Source organism: Phalangium opilio, unplaced genomic scaffold (genome assembly GCF_054372755.1).
Source record: "Phalangium opilio isolate 3A_F unplaced genomic scaffold, DU_Popi_V2 ptg000230l_1, whole genome shotgun sequence".
Lineage (NCBI taxonomy): Eukaryota > Metazoa > Arthropoda > Arachnida > Opiliones > Phalangiidae > Phalangium > Phalangium opilio.
Window position 1 is genome coordinate 755,047 of NW_028324221.1, and position 13,223 is coordinate 768,269.

General features: G+C 45.5%; 18 non-coding genes across 18 annotated transcripts; all 18 read left to right on the top strand.

Annotated features, from left to right (window-relative positions):
- Nucleotides 1-727: 727 nt before the first annotated feature.
- On the top strand, nt 728-799 carry TRNAC-GCA (transfer RNA cysteine (anticodon GCA)). The gene has a single exon. It is a non-coding gene; the product is annotated as a tRNA-Cys (tRNA).
- Nucleotides 800-856: 57 nt separating this feature from the next.
- TRNAC-GCA (transfer RNA cysteine (anticodon GCA)) lies at nt 857-928 on the top strand. Its single transcript has one exon. It is a non-coding gene; the product is annotated as a tRNA-Cys (tRNA).
- A 448-nt stretch (nt 929-1,376) lies between these two features.
- TRNAY-GUA (transfer RNA tyrosine (anticodon GUA)) lies at nt 1,377-1,448 on the top strand. Its single transcript has one exon. It is a non-coding gene; the product is annotated as a tRNA-Tyr (tRNA).
- Nucleotides 1,449-1,636: 188 nt separating this feature from the next.
- Nucleotides 1,637-1,708, top strand: TRNAC-GCA (transfer RNA cysteine (anticodon GCA)). Its single transcript has one exon. It is a non-coding gene; the product is annotated as a tRNA-Cys (tRNA).
- Nucleotides 1,709-1,896: 188 nt separating this feature from the next.
- TRNAC-GCA (transfer RNA cysteine (anticodon GCA)) lies at nt 1,897-1,968 on the top strand. The gene has a single exon. It is a non-coding gene; the product is annotated as a tRNA-Cys (tRNA).
- An 837-nt stretch (nt 1,969-2,805) lies between these two features.
- Nucleotides 2,806-2,877, top strand: TRNAC-GCA (transfer RNA cysteine (anticodon GCA)). The gene has a single exon. It is a non-coding gene; the product is annotated as a tRNA-Cys (tRNA).
- A 188-nt stretch (nt 2,878-3,065) lies between these two features.
- On the top strand, nt 3,066-3,137 carry TRNAY-GUA (transfer RNA tyrosine (anticodon GUA)). Its single transcript has one exon. It is a non-coding gene; the product is annotated as a tRNA-Tyr (tRNA).
- Nucleotides 3,138-3,325: 188 nt separating this feature from the next.
- TRNAC-GCA (transfer RNA cysteine (anticodon GCA)) lies at nt 3,326-3,397 on the top strand. Its single transcript has one exon. It is a non-coding gene; the product is annotated as a tRNA-Cys (tRNA).
- A 1,227-nt stretch (nt 3,398-4,624) lies between these two features.
- Nucleotides 4,625-4,696, top strand: TRNAC-GCA (transfer RNA cysteine (anticodon GCA)). Its single transcript has one exon. It is a non-coding gene; the product is annotated as a tRNA-Cys (tRNA).
- Nucleotides 4,697-5,532: 836 nt separating this feature from the next.
- Nucleotides 5,533-5,604, top strand: TRNAC-GCA (transfer RNA cysteine (anticodon GCA)). Its single transcript has one exon. It is a non-coding gene; the product is annotated as a tRNA-Cys (tRNA).
- A 57-nt stretch (nt 5,605-5,661) lies between these two features.
- TRNAC-GCA (transfer RNA cysteine (anticodon GCA)) lies at nt 5,662-5,733 on the top strand. Its single transcript has one exon. It is a non-coding gene; the product is annotated as a tRNA-Cys (tRNA).
- A 1,746-nt stretch (nt 5,734-7,479) lies between these two features.
- TRNAC-GCA (transfer RNA cysteine (anticodon GCA)) lies at nt 7,480-7,551 on the top strand. Its single transcript has one exon. It is a non-coding gene; the product is annotated as a tRNA-Cys (tRNA).
- Nucleotides 7,552-7,869: 318 nt separating this feature from the next.
- Nucleotides 7,870-7,941, top strand: TRNAC-GCA (transfer RNA cysteine (anticodon GCA)). Its single transcript has one exon. It is a non-coding gene; the product is annotated as a tRNA-Cys (tRNA).
- A 447-nt stretch (nt 7,942-8,388) lies between these two features.
- Nucleotides 8,389-8,460, top strand: TRNAC-GCA (transfer RNA cysteine (anticodon GCA)). Its single transcript has one exon. It is a non-coding gene; the product is annotated as a tRNA-Cys (tRNA).
- Nucleotides 8,461-9,686: 1,226 nt separating this feature from the next.
- On the top strand, nt 9,687-9,758 carry TRNAC-GCA (transfer RNA cysteine (anticodon GCA)). The gene has a single exon. It is a non-coding gene; the product is annotated as a tRNA-Cys (tRNA).
- Nucleotides 9,759-10,465: 707 nt separating this feature from the next.
- TRNAC-GCA (transfer RNA cysteine (anticodon GCA)) lies at nt 10,466-10,537 on the top strand. Its single transcript has one exon. It is a non-coding gene; the product is annotated as a tRNA-Cys (tRNA).
- A 1,227-nt stretch (nt 10,538-11,764) lies between these two features.
- Nucleotides 11,765-11,836, top strand: TRNAC-GCA (transfer RNA cysteine (anticodon GCA)). Its single transcript has one exon. It is a non-coding gene; the product is annotated as a tRNA-Cys (tRNA).
- Nucleotides 11,837-12,283: 447 nt separating this feature from the next.
- Nucleotides 12,284-12,355, top strand: TRNAC-GCA (transfer RNA cysteine (anticodon GCA)). The gene has a single exon. It is a non-coding gene; the product is annotated as a tRNA-Cys (tRNA).
- The last annotated feature ends 868 nt before the right edge of the window (nt 12,356-13,223 follow it).

Consider the following 13,223-nt stretch of genomic DNA (forward strand, 5'->3'; position numbering starts at 1 on the left):
TTCAAACCTATGTTCCCCCTGTAAAAGCACGGGTCATTCCGTTTATTTTAGTTAAATCGACTTTGGGGCCTTGAACAAGGGGGAATAGCTCAGTGGTAGAGCATTCGACTGCAGATCGAGAGGTCCTTGGTTCAAACCTAAGTTCCCCCTGTAAAAGCACGGATCATTCCGTTTATTTTAGTTAAATCGACATTACGGCTATAAACAAGAGGGAATAGCTCAGTGGTAGAGCATTCGACTGCAGATCGAGAGGTCCTTGGTTCAAACCCGAGTTCCCCCTGTAACAGCACGGATCATTTCGTTTATTTTTGTTAAATCGACATTACGGTTCTGAACAAGGGGGAATAGCTCAGTGGTAGAGCATTTACTGCAGATCGAGAGGTCCTTCGTTAAAAACCCGAATTCCCCCTGTAACAGCACGGATCATTCCGTTTATTTTAGTTAAATCGACATTACGGCTATGAACAAGGGGAATAGCTCAGTGGTAGAGCATTCGACTTTAGATCAAGAGGTCCTTGGTTCACACCCGAGTTCCCCCTGTAACAGCACGGATCATTTCGTTTATTTTAGTTAAATCGATATAACGGCCTTGAACAAGGGGGAATAGCTCAGTGGTAGAGCATTCGACTGCAGATCGAGAGGTCCTTCGTTCAAACGCGAGTTCCCCTTGTAAAAGAACGGATCATTCCGTTTATTTTAGTTAAATCGACTTTGGGGCCTTGAACAAGGGGGAATAGCTCAGTGGTAGAGCATTCGACTGCAGATCGAGAGGTCCTTGGTTCAAACCCAAGTTCCCCTGTAACAGCACGGATCATTACGTTTATTTTAGTTAAATCGACATTGGGGCCTTGAACAAGGGGGAATAGCTCAGTGGTAGAGCATTCGACTGCAGATCGAGAGGTCCTTGGTTCAAACCCGAGTTCCCCCTGTAACAGCACGGATCATTTCGTTTATTTTGGTTAAATAGACATTACGGTTCTGAAAAAGGGGGAAAAGCTCAGTGGTAGAGCATTCGACTGCAGATCGAGAGGTCCTTGGTTCAAACCCAAGTTCCCCCTGTAACAGCACGGATCATTCCGTTTATTTTAGTTAAATCGACATTGGGGCCTTGAACAAGGGGGAATAGCTCAGTGGTAGAGCATTCGCCTGCAGATCGAGAGGTCCTTGGTTCAAACCCGAGTTCCCCCTGTAACAGCACGGATCATTTCGTTTATTTTGGTTAAATCGACATTACGGTTCTGAAAAAGGGGGAAAAGCTCAGTGGTAGAGCATTCGACTGCAGATCGAGAGGTCCTTGGTTCAAACCTAAGTTCCCCCTGTAACAGCACGGATCATTCCGTTTATTTTAGTTAAATCGACATAACGGCCTTGAACAAGGGGGAATAGCTCAGTGGTAGAGCATTCGACTGTAGATCGAGAGGTCCTTCGTTCAAACCAAAGTTCCCCTTGTAAAAGAACGGATCATTCCGTTTATTTTAGTTAAATCGACTTTGGGGCCTTGAACAAGGGGGAATAGCTCAGTGGTAGAGCATTCGACTGCAGATCGAGAGGTCCTTGGTTCAAACCTATGTTCCCCCTGTAAAAGCACGGGTCATTCCGTTTATTTTAGTTAAATCGACATTACGGCTATGAACAAGGGGGAATAGCTCAGTGGTAGAGCATTCGACTGCAGATCGAGAGGTCCTTGGTTCAAACCCGAGTTCCCCCTGTAACAGCACGGATCATTCCGTTTATTTTAGTTAAATCGACTTTGGGGCCTTGAACAAGGGGTAATAGCTCAGTGGTAGAGCATTCGACTGCAGATCGAGAGGTCCTTGGTTTAAACCCGAGTTCCCCCTGCAACAGCAGGGATAATTTCGTTTATTTTAGTTAAATCGACATTACCGCTATGAACAAGGGGGAATAGCTCAGTGGTAGAGCATTCGACTGCAGATCGAGAGGTCCTTGGTTCAAACCCGAGTTCCCCCTGTAACAGCACGGATCATTCCGTTTATTTTAGTTAAATCGACTTTGGGGCCTTGAACAAGGGGTAATAGCTCAGTGGTAGAGCATTCGACTGCAGATCGAGAGGTCCTTGGTTTAAACCCGAGTTCCCCCTGCAACAGCACGGATAATTTCGTTTATTTTGGTTAAATCGACATTACGGTTCTGAACAAGGGGGAATAGCTCAGTGGTAGAGCATTTACTGCAGATCGAGAGGTCCTTCGTTAAAAACCCGAATTCCCCCTGTAACAGCACGGATCATTCCGTTTATTTTAAATAAATCGACCTTGGGGCCTTGAACAAGGGGTAATAGCTCAGTGGTAGAGCATTCGACTGCAGATCGAGAGGTCCTTGGTTCAAACCCGAGTTCCCCCTGTAACAGCACGGATCATTTCGTTTATTTTAGTTAAATCGATATAACGGCCTGGAACAAGGGGGAATAGCTCAGTGGTAGAGCATTCGACTGCAGATCGAGAGGTCCTTCGTTCAAACGCGAGTTCCCCTGTAACTGCACGGATCATTCCGTTTATTTTAGTTAAATCGACATTACGGCTCTGAACAAAAGGGAATAGCTCAGTGGTAGAGCATTCGACTGCAGATCGAGAGGTCCTTGATTCAAACCGGAGTTCCCCCTGTAATAGCACGGATCATTCCGTTTATTTTAGTTAAACCGACATTACGGCCTTTTACAATTGGGAATAGCTAAGTGGTAGAGCATTCGACTGCAGATCGAGAGGTCCTTGGTTCAAACCCAAGTTCCCCCTGTAACAGCACGGATCATTACGTTTATTTTAGTTAAATCGACATTGGGGCCTTGAACAAGGGGGAATAGCTCAGTGGTAGAGCATTCGACTGCAGATCGAGAGGTCCTTGGTTCAAACCCGAGTTCCCCCTGTAACAGCACGGATCATTTCGTTTATTTTGGTTAAATCGACATTACGGTTCTGAAAAAGGGGGAAAAGCTCAGTGGTAGAGCATTCGACTGCAGATCGAGAGGTCCTTGGTTCAAACCTAAGTTCCCCCTGTAACAGCACGGATCATTCCGTTTATTTTAGTTAAATCGACATAACGGCCTTGAACAAGGGGGAATAGCTCAGTGGTAGAGCATTCGACTGTAGATCGAGAGGTCCTTTGTTCAAACCCAAGTTCCCCTTGTAAAAGAACGGATCATTCCGTTTATTTTAGTTAAATCGACTTTGGGGCCTTGAACAAGGGGGAATAGCTCAGTGGTAGAGCATTCGACTGCAGATCGAGAGGTCCTTGGTTCAAACCTATGTTCCCCCTGTAAAAGCACGGATCATTCCGTTTATTTTAGTTAAATCGACATTACGGCTATGAACAAGGGGGAATAGCTCAGTGGTAGAGCATTCGACTGCAGATCGAGAGGTCCTTGGTTCAAACCCGAGTTCCCCCTGTAACAGCACGGATCATTCCGTTTATTTTAGTTAAATCGACTTTGGGGCCTTGAACAAGGGGTAATAGCTCAGTGGTAGAGCATTCGACTGCAGATCGAGAGGTCCTTGGTTTAAACCCGAGTTCCCCCTGCAACAGCACGGATAATTTCGTTTATTTTAGTTAAATCGACATTACGGTTCTGAACAAGGGGGAATAGCTCAGTGGTAGAGCATTTACTGCAGATCGAGAGGTCCTTCGTTAAAAACCCGAATTCCCCCTGTAACAGCACGGATCATTCCGTTTATTTTAGTTAAATCGACCTTGGGGCCTTGAACAAGGGGGAATAGCTAAGTGGTAGAGCATTCGACTGCAGATCGAGAGGTCCTTGGTTCAAACCCAAGTTCCCCCTGTAACAGCACGGATCATTCCGTTTATTTTAGTTAAATCGACATAACGGCCTTGAACAAGGGGGAATAGCTCAGTGGTAGAGCATTCGACTGCAGATCGAGAGGTTCTTCAATCAAACCCAAGTTCCCCTTGTAAAAGCACGGATCATTCCGTTTATTTTAGTTAAATCGACTTTGGGGCCTTGAACAAGGGGGAATAGCTCAGTGGTAGAGCATTCGACTGCAGATCGAGAGGTCCTTGGTTCAAAACTAAGTTCCCCCTGTAAAAGCACGGATCATTCCGTTTATTTTAGTTAAATCGACATTACGGCTATAAACAAGAGGGAATAGCTCAGTGGTAGAGCATTCGACTGCAGATCGAGAGGTCCTTGGTTCAAACCCGAGTTCCCCCTGTAACAGCACGGATCATTTCGTTTATTTTTGTTAAATCGACATTACGGTTCTGAACAAGGGGGAATAGCTCAGTGGTAGAGCATTTACTGCAGATCGAGAGGTCCTTCGTTAAAAACCCGAATTCCCCCTGTAACAGCACGGATCATTCCGTTTATTTTAGTTAAATCGACATTACGGCTATGAACAAGGGGAATAGCTCAGTGGTAGAGCATTCGACTTTAGATCAAGAGGTCCTTGGTTCACACCCGAGTTCCCCCTGTAACAGCACGGATCATTTCGTTTATTTTAGTTAAATCGATATAACGGCCTTGAACAAGGGGGAATAGCTCAGTGGTAGAGCATTCGACTGCAGATCGAGAGGTCCTTCGTTCAAACGCGAGTTCCCCTTGTAAAAGAACGGATCATTCCGTTTATTTTAGTTAAATCGACTTTGGGGCCTTGAACAAGGGGGAATAGCTCAGTGGTAGAGCATTCGACTGCAGATCGAGAGGTCCTTGGTTCAAACCCAAGTTCCCCTGTAACAGCACGGATCATTCCGTTTATTTTAGTTAAATCGACATAACGGCCTTGAACAAGGGGGAATAGCTCAGTGGTAGAGCATTCGACTGCAGATCGAGAGGTCCTTCAATCAAACCCAAGTTCCCCTTGTAAAAGCACGGATCATTCCGTTTATTTTAGTTAAATCGACTTTGGGGCCTTGAACAAGGGGGAATAGCTCAGTGGTAGAGCATTCGACTGCAGATCGAGAGGTCCTTGGTTCAAACCTAAGTTCCCCCTGTAAAAGCACGGATCATTCCGTTTATTTTAGTTAAATCGACATTACGGCTATAAACAAGAGGGAATAGCTCAGTGGTAGAGCATTCGACTGCAGATCGAGAGGTCCTTGGTTCAAACCCGAGTTCCCCCTGTAACAGCACGGATCATTTCGTTTATTTTTGTTAAATCGACATTACGGTTCTGAACAAGGGGGAATAGCTCAGTGGTAGAGCATTTACTGCAGATCGAGAGGTCCTTCGTTAAAAACCCGAATTCCCCCTGTAACAGCACGGATCATTCCGTTTATTTTAGTTAAATCGACATTACGGCTATGAACAAGGGGAATAGCTCAGTGGTAGAGCATTCGACTTTAGATCAAGAGGTCCTTGGTTCACACCCGAGTTCCCCCTGTAACAGCACGGATCATTTCGTTTATTTTAGTTAAATCGATATAACGGCCTTGAACAAGGGGGAATAGCTCAGTGGTAGAGCATTCGACTGCAGATCGAGAGGTCCTTCGTTCAAACGCGAGTTCCCCTTGTAAAAGAACGGATCATTCCGTTTATTTTAGTTAAATCGACTTTGGGGCCTTGAACAAGGGGGAATAGCTCAGTGGTAGAGCATTCGACTGCAGATCGAGAGGTCCTTGGTTCAAACCCAAGTTCCCCTGTAACAGCACGGATCATTACGTTTATTTTAGTTAAATCACCATTGGGGCCTTGAACAAGGGGGAATAGCTCAGTGGTAGAGCATTCGACTGCAGATCGAGAGGTCCTTGGTTCAAACCCGAGTTCCCCCTGTAACAGCACGGATCATTTCGTTTATTTTGGTTAAATAGACATTACGGTTCTGAAAAAGGGGGAAAAGCTCAGTGGTAGAGCATTCGACTGCAGATCGAGAGGTCCTTGGTTCAAACCCAAGTTCCCCCTGTAACAGCACGGATCATTCCGTTTATTTTAGTTAAATCGACATAACGGACTTGAACAAGGGGGAATAGCTCAGTGGTAGAGCATTCGACTGCAGATCGAGAGGTCCTTCGTTCAAACCCAAGTTCCCCTTGTAAAAGAACGGATCATTCCGTTTATTTTAGTTAAATCGACTTTGGGGCCTTGAAGAAGGGGGAATAGCTCAGTGGTAGAGCATTTACTTCAGATCGAGAGGTCCTTCGTTAAAAACCCGAATTCCCCCTGTAACAGCACGGATCATTCCGTTTATTTTAGTTAAATCGACCTTGGGGCCTTGAACAAGGGGTAATAGCTCAGTGGTAGAGCATTCGACTGCAGATCGAGAGGTCCTTGGTTCAAACCCGAATTCCCCCTGTATCAGCACGGATCATTTCGTTTATTTTAGTTAAATCGATATAACGGCCTGGAACAAGGGGGAATAGCTCAGTGGTAGAGCATTCGACTGCAGATCGAGAGGTCCTTCGTTCAAACGCGAGTTCCCCTGTAACTGCACGGATCATTCAGTTTATTTTAGTTAAATCGACATTACGGCTCTGAACAAAAGGGAATAGCTCAGTGGTAGAGCATTCGACTGCAGATCGAGAGGTCCTTCGTTCAAACCCAAGTTCCCCTTGTAAAAGAACGGATCATTCCGTTTATTTTAGTTAAATCGACTTTGGGGCCTTGAACAAGGGGGAATAGCTCAGTGGTAGAGCATTTACTGCAGATCGAGAGGTCCTTCGTTAAAAACCCGAATTCCCCCTGTAACAGCACGGATCATTCCGTTTATTTTAGTTAAATCGACTTTGGCGCCTTGAACAAGGGGTAATAGCTCAGTGGTAGAGCATTCGACTGCAGATCGAGAGGTCCTTGCTTTAAACCCGAGTTCCCCCTGTAACAGCACGGATCATTTCGTTTATTTTGGTTAAATCGACATTACGGTTCTGAACAAGGGGGAATAGCTCAGTGGTAAAGCATTTACTGCAGATCGAGAGGTCCTTCGTTAAAAACCCGAATTCCCCCTGTAACAGCACGGATCATTCCGTTTATTTTAGTTAAATCGACCTTGGGGCCTTGAACAAGGGGTAATAGCTCAGTGGTAGAGCATTCGACTGCAGATCGAGAGGTCCTTGGTTCAAACCAGAGTTCCCCCTGTAACAGCACGGATCAATTCGTTTATTTTAGTTAAATCGATATAACGGCCTGGAACAAGGGGGAATAGCTCAGTGGTAGAGCATTCGACTGCAGATCGAGAGGTACTTCGTTCAAACGCGAGTTCCCCTGTAACTGCACGGATCATTCAGTTTATTTTAGTTAAATCGACATTACGAATCTGAACAAAAGGGAATAGCTCAGTGGTAGAGCATTCGACTGCAGATCGAGAGGTCCTTGGTTCAAACCGGAGTTCCCCCTGTAATAGCACGGATCATTCCGTTTACTTTAGTTAAATCGACATTGGGGCCTTGAACAAGGTGGAATAGCTCAGTGGTAGAGCATTCGACTGCAGATCGAGAGGTCCTTGGTTCAAACCCGAGTTCCCCCTGTAACAGCACGGATCATTTCGTTTATTTTGGTTAAATCGACATTACGGTTCTGCAAAAGGGGGAATAGCTCAGTGGTAGAGCATTCGACTGCAGATCGAGAGGTCCTTGGTTCAAACCCAAGTTCCCCCTGTAACAGCACGGATCATTCCGTTTATTTTAGTTAAATCGACATAACGGCCTTGAACAAGGGGGAATAGCTCAGTGGTAGAGCATTCGACTGCAGATCGAGAGGTCCTTCGTTCAAACCCAAGTTCCCCTTGTAAAAGAACGGATCATTCCGTTTATTTTAGTTAAATCGACTTTGGGGCCTTGAACAAGGGGGAATAGCTCAGTGGTAGAGCATTCGACTGCAGATCGAGAGGTCCTTGGTTCAAACCTAAGTTCCCCCTGTAAAAGCACGGATCATTCCGTTTATTTTAGTTAAATCGACATTACGGCTATGAACAAGGGGGAATAGCTCAGTGGTAGAGCATTCGACTGCAGATCGAGAGGTCCTTGGTTCAAACCCGAGTTCCCCCTGTAACAGCACGGATCATTTCGTTTATTTTTGTTAAATCGACATTACGGTTCTGAACAAGGGGGAATAGCTCAGTGGTAGAACATTTACTGCAGATCGAGAGGTCCTTCGTTAAAAACCCGAATTCCCCCTGTAACAGCACGGATCATTCCGTTTATTTTAGTTAAATCGACTTTGGGGCCTTGAACAAGGGGTAATAGCTCAGTGGTAGAGCATTCGACTGCAGAAAAAGAGGTCCTTGGTTTAAACCCGAGTTCCCCCTGTAACAGCACGGATCATTTCGTTTATTTTGGTTAAATCGACATTACGGTTCTGAACAAGGGGGACTAGCTCAGTTGTACAGCATTCGACTGCAGATCGAGAGGTCCTTCTTTCAAACCCAAGTTCCCCCTGTAAAAGCACGGATCATTCCGTTTATTTTAGTTAAATCGACATCACGGCTATGAACAAGGGGAATAGCTCAGTGGTAGAGCATTCGACTGCAGATCGAGAGGTCCTTGGTTCAAACCCGAGTTCCCCCTGTAACAGCACGGATCATTTCGTTTATTTTAGTTAAATCGATATAACGGCCTGGAACAAGGGGGAATAGCTCAGTGGTAGAGCATTCGACTGCAGATCGAGAGGTCCTTCGTTCAAACGCGAGTTCCCCTGTAACTGCACGGATCATTCAGTTTATTTTAGTTAAATCGACATTACGGCTCTGAACAAAAGGGAATAGCTCAGTGGTAGAGCATTCGACTGCAGATCGAGAGGTCCTTCGTTCAAACCCAAGTTCCCCTTGTAAAAGAACGGATCATTCCGTTTATTTTAGTTAAATCGACTTTGGGGCCTTGAACAAGGGGGAATAGCTCAGTGGTAGAGCATTTACTGCAGATCGAGAGGTCCTTCGTTAAAAACCCGAATTCCCCCTGTAACAGCACGGATCATTCCGTTTATTTTAGTTAAATCGACTTTGGCGCCTTGAACAAGGGGTAATAGCTCAGTGGTAGAGCATTCGACTGCAGATCGAGAGGTCCTTGCTTTAAACCCGAGTTCCCCCTGTAACAGCACGGATCATTTCGTTTATTTTGGTTAAATCGACATTACGGTTCTGAACAAGGGGGAATAGCTCAGTGGTAAAGCATTTACTGCAGATCGAGAGGTCCTTCGTTAAAAACCCGAATTCCCCCTGTAACAGCACGGATCATTCCGTTTATTTTAGTTAAATCGACCTTGGGGCCTTGAACAAGGGGTAATAGCTCAGTGGTAGAGCATTCGACTGCAGATCGAGAGGTCCTTGGTTCAAACCAGAGTTCCCCCTGTAACAGCACGGATCAATTCGTTTATTTTAGTTAAATCGATATAACGGCCTGGAACAAGGGGGAATAGCTCAGTGGTAGAGCATTCGACTGCAGATCGAGAGGTACTTCGTTCAAACGCGAGTTCCCCTGTAACTGCACGGATCATTCAGTTTATTTTAGTTAAATCGACATTACGAATCTGAACAAAAGGGAATAGCTCAGTGGTAGAGCATTCGACTGCAGATCGAGAGGTCCTTGGTTCAAACCGGAGTTCCCCCTGTAATAGCACGGATCATTCCGTTTACTTTAGTTAAATCGACATTGGGGCCTTGAACAAGGTGGAATAGCTCAGTGGTAGAGCATTCGACTGCAGATCGAGAGGTCCTTGGTTCAAACCCGAGTTCCCCCTGTAACAGCACGGATCATTTCGTTTATTTTGGTTAAATCGACATTACGGTTCTGCAAAAGGGGGAATAGCTCAGTGGTAGAGCATTCGACTGCAGATCGAGAGGTCCTTGGTTCAAACCCAAGTTCCCCCTGTAACAGCACGGATCATTCCGTTTATTTTAGTTAAATCGACATAACGGCCTTGAACAAGGGGGAATAGCTCAGTGGTAGAGCATTCGACTGCAGATCGAGAGGTCCTTCGTTCAAACCCAAGTTCCCCTTGTAAAAGAACGGATCATTCCGTTTATTTTAGTTAAATCGACTTTGGGGCCTTGAACAAGGGGGAATAGCTCAGTGGTAGAGCATTCGACTGCAGATCGAGAGGTCCTTGGTTCAAACCTAAGTTCCCCCTGTAAAAGCACGGATCATTTCGTTTATTTTTGTTAAATCGACATTACGGTTCTGAACAAGGGGGAATAGCTCAGTGGTAGAACATTTACTGCAGATCGAGAGGTCCTTCGTTAAAAACCCGAATTCCCCCTGTAACAGCACGGATCATTCCGTTTATTTTAGTTAAATCGACTTTGGGGCCTTGAACAAGGGGTAATAGCTCAGTGGTAGAGCATTCGACTGCAGAAAAAGAGGTCCTTGGTTTAAACCCGAGTTCCCCCTGTAACAGCACGGATCATTTCGTTTATTTTGGTTAAATCGACATTACGGTTCTGAACAAGGGGGACTAGCTCAGTTGTACAGCATTCGACTGCAGATCGAGAGGTCCTTCTTTCAAACCCAAGTTCCCCCTGTAAAAGCACGGATCATTCCGTTTATTTTAGTTAAATCGACATCACGGCTATGAACAAGGGGAATAGCTCAGTGGTAGAGCATTCGACTGCAGATCGAGAGGTCCTTGGTTCAAACCCGAGTTCCCCCTGTAACAGCACGGATCATTTCGTTTATTTTAGTTAAATCGATATAACGGCCTTGAACAAGGGGGAATAGCTCAGTGGTAGAGCATTCGACTGCAGATCGAGAGGTCCTTCGTTCAAACGCGAGTTCCCTTGTAACTGCACGGATCATTCCGTTTATTTTAGTTAAATCGACATAACGGCTCTGAACAAAAGGGAATAGCTCAGTGGTAGAGCATTCGACTGCAGATCGAGAGGTCCTTGGTTCAAACCGGAGTTCCCCCTGTAATAGCACGGATCATTCCGTTTATTTTAGTTAAATCGACATTTGGGCCTTGAACAAGGGGGAATATCTCAGTGGTAGAGCATTCGACTGCAGATCGAGAGGTTCTTGGTTCAAACCCGAGTTCCCCCTGTAACAGCACGGATCATTTCGTTTATTTTGGTTAAATCGACATTACGGTTCTGAACAAGGGGGAATAGCTCAGTGGTAGAGCATTTACTGCAGATCGAGAGGTCCTTCGTTAAAAAGCCGAATTCCCCCTGTAACAGCACGGATCATTCCGTTTATTTTAGTTAAATCGACCTTGGGGCCTTGAACAAGGGGTAATAGCTCAGTGGTAGAGCATTCGACTGCAGATCGAGAGGTCCTGGGTTCAAACCGGAGTTCCCCCTGTAATAGCACGGATCATTCCGTTTATTTTAGTTAAATCGACATTGGGGCCTTGAACAAGGTGGAATAGCTCAGTGGTAGAGCATTCGACTGCAGATCGAGAGGTCCTTGGTTCAAACCCGAGTTCCCCCTGTAACAGCACGGATCATTTCGTTTATTTTGGTTAAATCGACATTACGGTTCTGCAAAAGGGGGAATAGCTCAGTGGTAGAGCATTCGACTGCAGATCGAGAGGTCCTTGGTTCAAACCCAAGTCCCCCCTGTAACAGCACGGATCATTCCGTTTATTTTAGTTAAATCGACATAACGGCCTTGAACAAGGGGGAATAGCTCAGTGGTAGAGCATTCGACTGCATATCGAGAGGTCCTTCGTTCAAACCCAAGTTCCCCTTGTAAAAGAACGGATCATTCCGTTTATTTTAGTTAAATCGACTTTGGGGCCTTGAACAAGGGGGAATAGCTCAGTGGTAGAGCATTCGACTGCAGATCGAGAGGTCCTTGGTTCAAACCTAAGTTCCCCCTGTAAAAGCACGGATCATTCCGTTTATTTTAGTTAAATCGACATTACGGCTATGAACAAGGGGGAATAGCTCAGTGGTAGAGCATTCGACTGCAGATCGAGAGGTCCTTGGTTCAAACCCGAGTTCCCCCTGTAACAGCACGGATCATTTCGTTTATTTTTGTTAAATCGACATTACGGTTCTGAACAAGGGGGAATAGCTCAGTGGTAGAACATTTACTGCAGATCGAGAGGTCCTTCGTTAAAAACCCGAATTCCCCCTGTAACAGCACGGATCATTCCGTTTATTTTAGTTAAATCGACTTTGGGGCCTTGAACAAGGGGTAATAGCTCAGTGGTAGAGCATTCGACTGCAGAAAAAGAGGTCCTTGGTTTAAACCCGAGTTCCCCCTGTAACAGCACGGATCATTTCGTTTATTTTGGTTAAATCGACATTACGGTTCTGAACAAGGGGGACTAGCTCAGTTGTACAGCATTCGACTGCAGATCGAGAGGTCCTTCTTTCAAACCCAAGTTCCCCCTGTAAAAGCACGGATCATTCCGTTTATTTTAGTTAAATCGACATTACGGCTATGAACAAGGGGAATAGCTCAGTGGTAGAGCATTCGACTGCAGATCGAGAGGTCCTTGGTTCAAACCCGAGTTCCCCCTGTAACAGCACGGATCATTTCGTTTATTTTAGTTAAATCGATATAACGGCCTTGAACAAGGGGGAATAGCTCAGTGGTAGAGCATTCGACTGCAGATCGAGAGGTCCTTCGTTCAAACGCGAGTTCCCTTGTAACTGCACGGATCATTCCGTTTATTTTAGTTAAATCGACATAACGGCTCTGAACAAAAGGGAATAGCTCAGTGGTAGAGCATTCGACTGCAGATCGAGAGGTCCTTGGTTCAAACCGGAGTTCCCCCTGTAATAGCACGGATCATTCCGTTTATTTTAGTTAAATCGACATTTGGGCCTTGAACAAGGGGGAATATCTCAGTGGTAGAGCATTCGACTGCAGATCGAGAGGTTCTTGGTTCAAACCCGAGTTCCCCCTGTAACAGCACGGATCATTTCGTTTATTTTGGTTAAATCGACATTACGGTTCTGAACAAGGGGGAATAGCTCAGTGGTAGAGCATTTACTGCAGATCGAGAGGTCCTTCGTTAAAAAGCCGAATTCCCCCTGTAACAGCACGGATCATTCCGTTTATTTTAGTTAAATCGACCTTGGGGCCTTGAACAAGGGGTAATAGCTCAGTGGTAGAGCATTCGACTGCAGATCGAGAGGTCCTGGGTTCAAGCCCGAGTTCCCCGTGTAACAGCACGGATCAATTCGTTTATTTTGGTTAAATCGACATTACGGTTCTGAACAAGGGGGAATAGCTCAGTGGTAGAGCATTTACTGCAGATCGAGAGGTCCTTCGTTAAAAAGCCGAATTCCCCCTGTAACAGCACGGATCATTCCGTTTATTTTAGTTAAATCGACCTTGGGGCCTTGAACAAGGGGTAATAGCTCAGTGGTAGAGCATTCGAC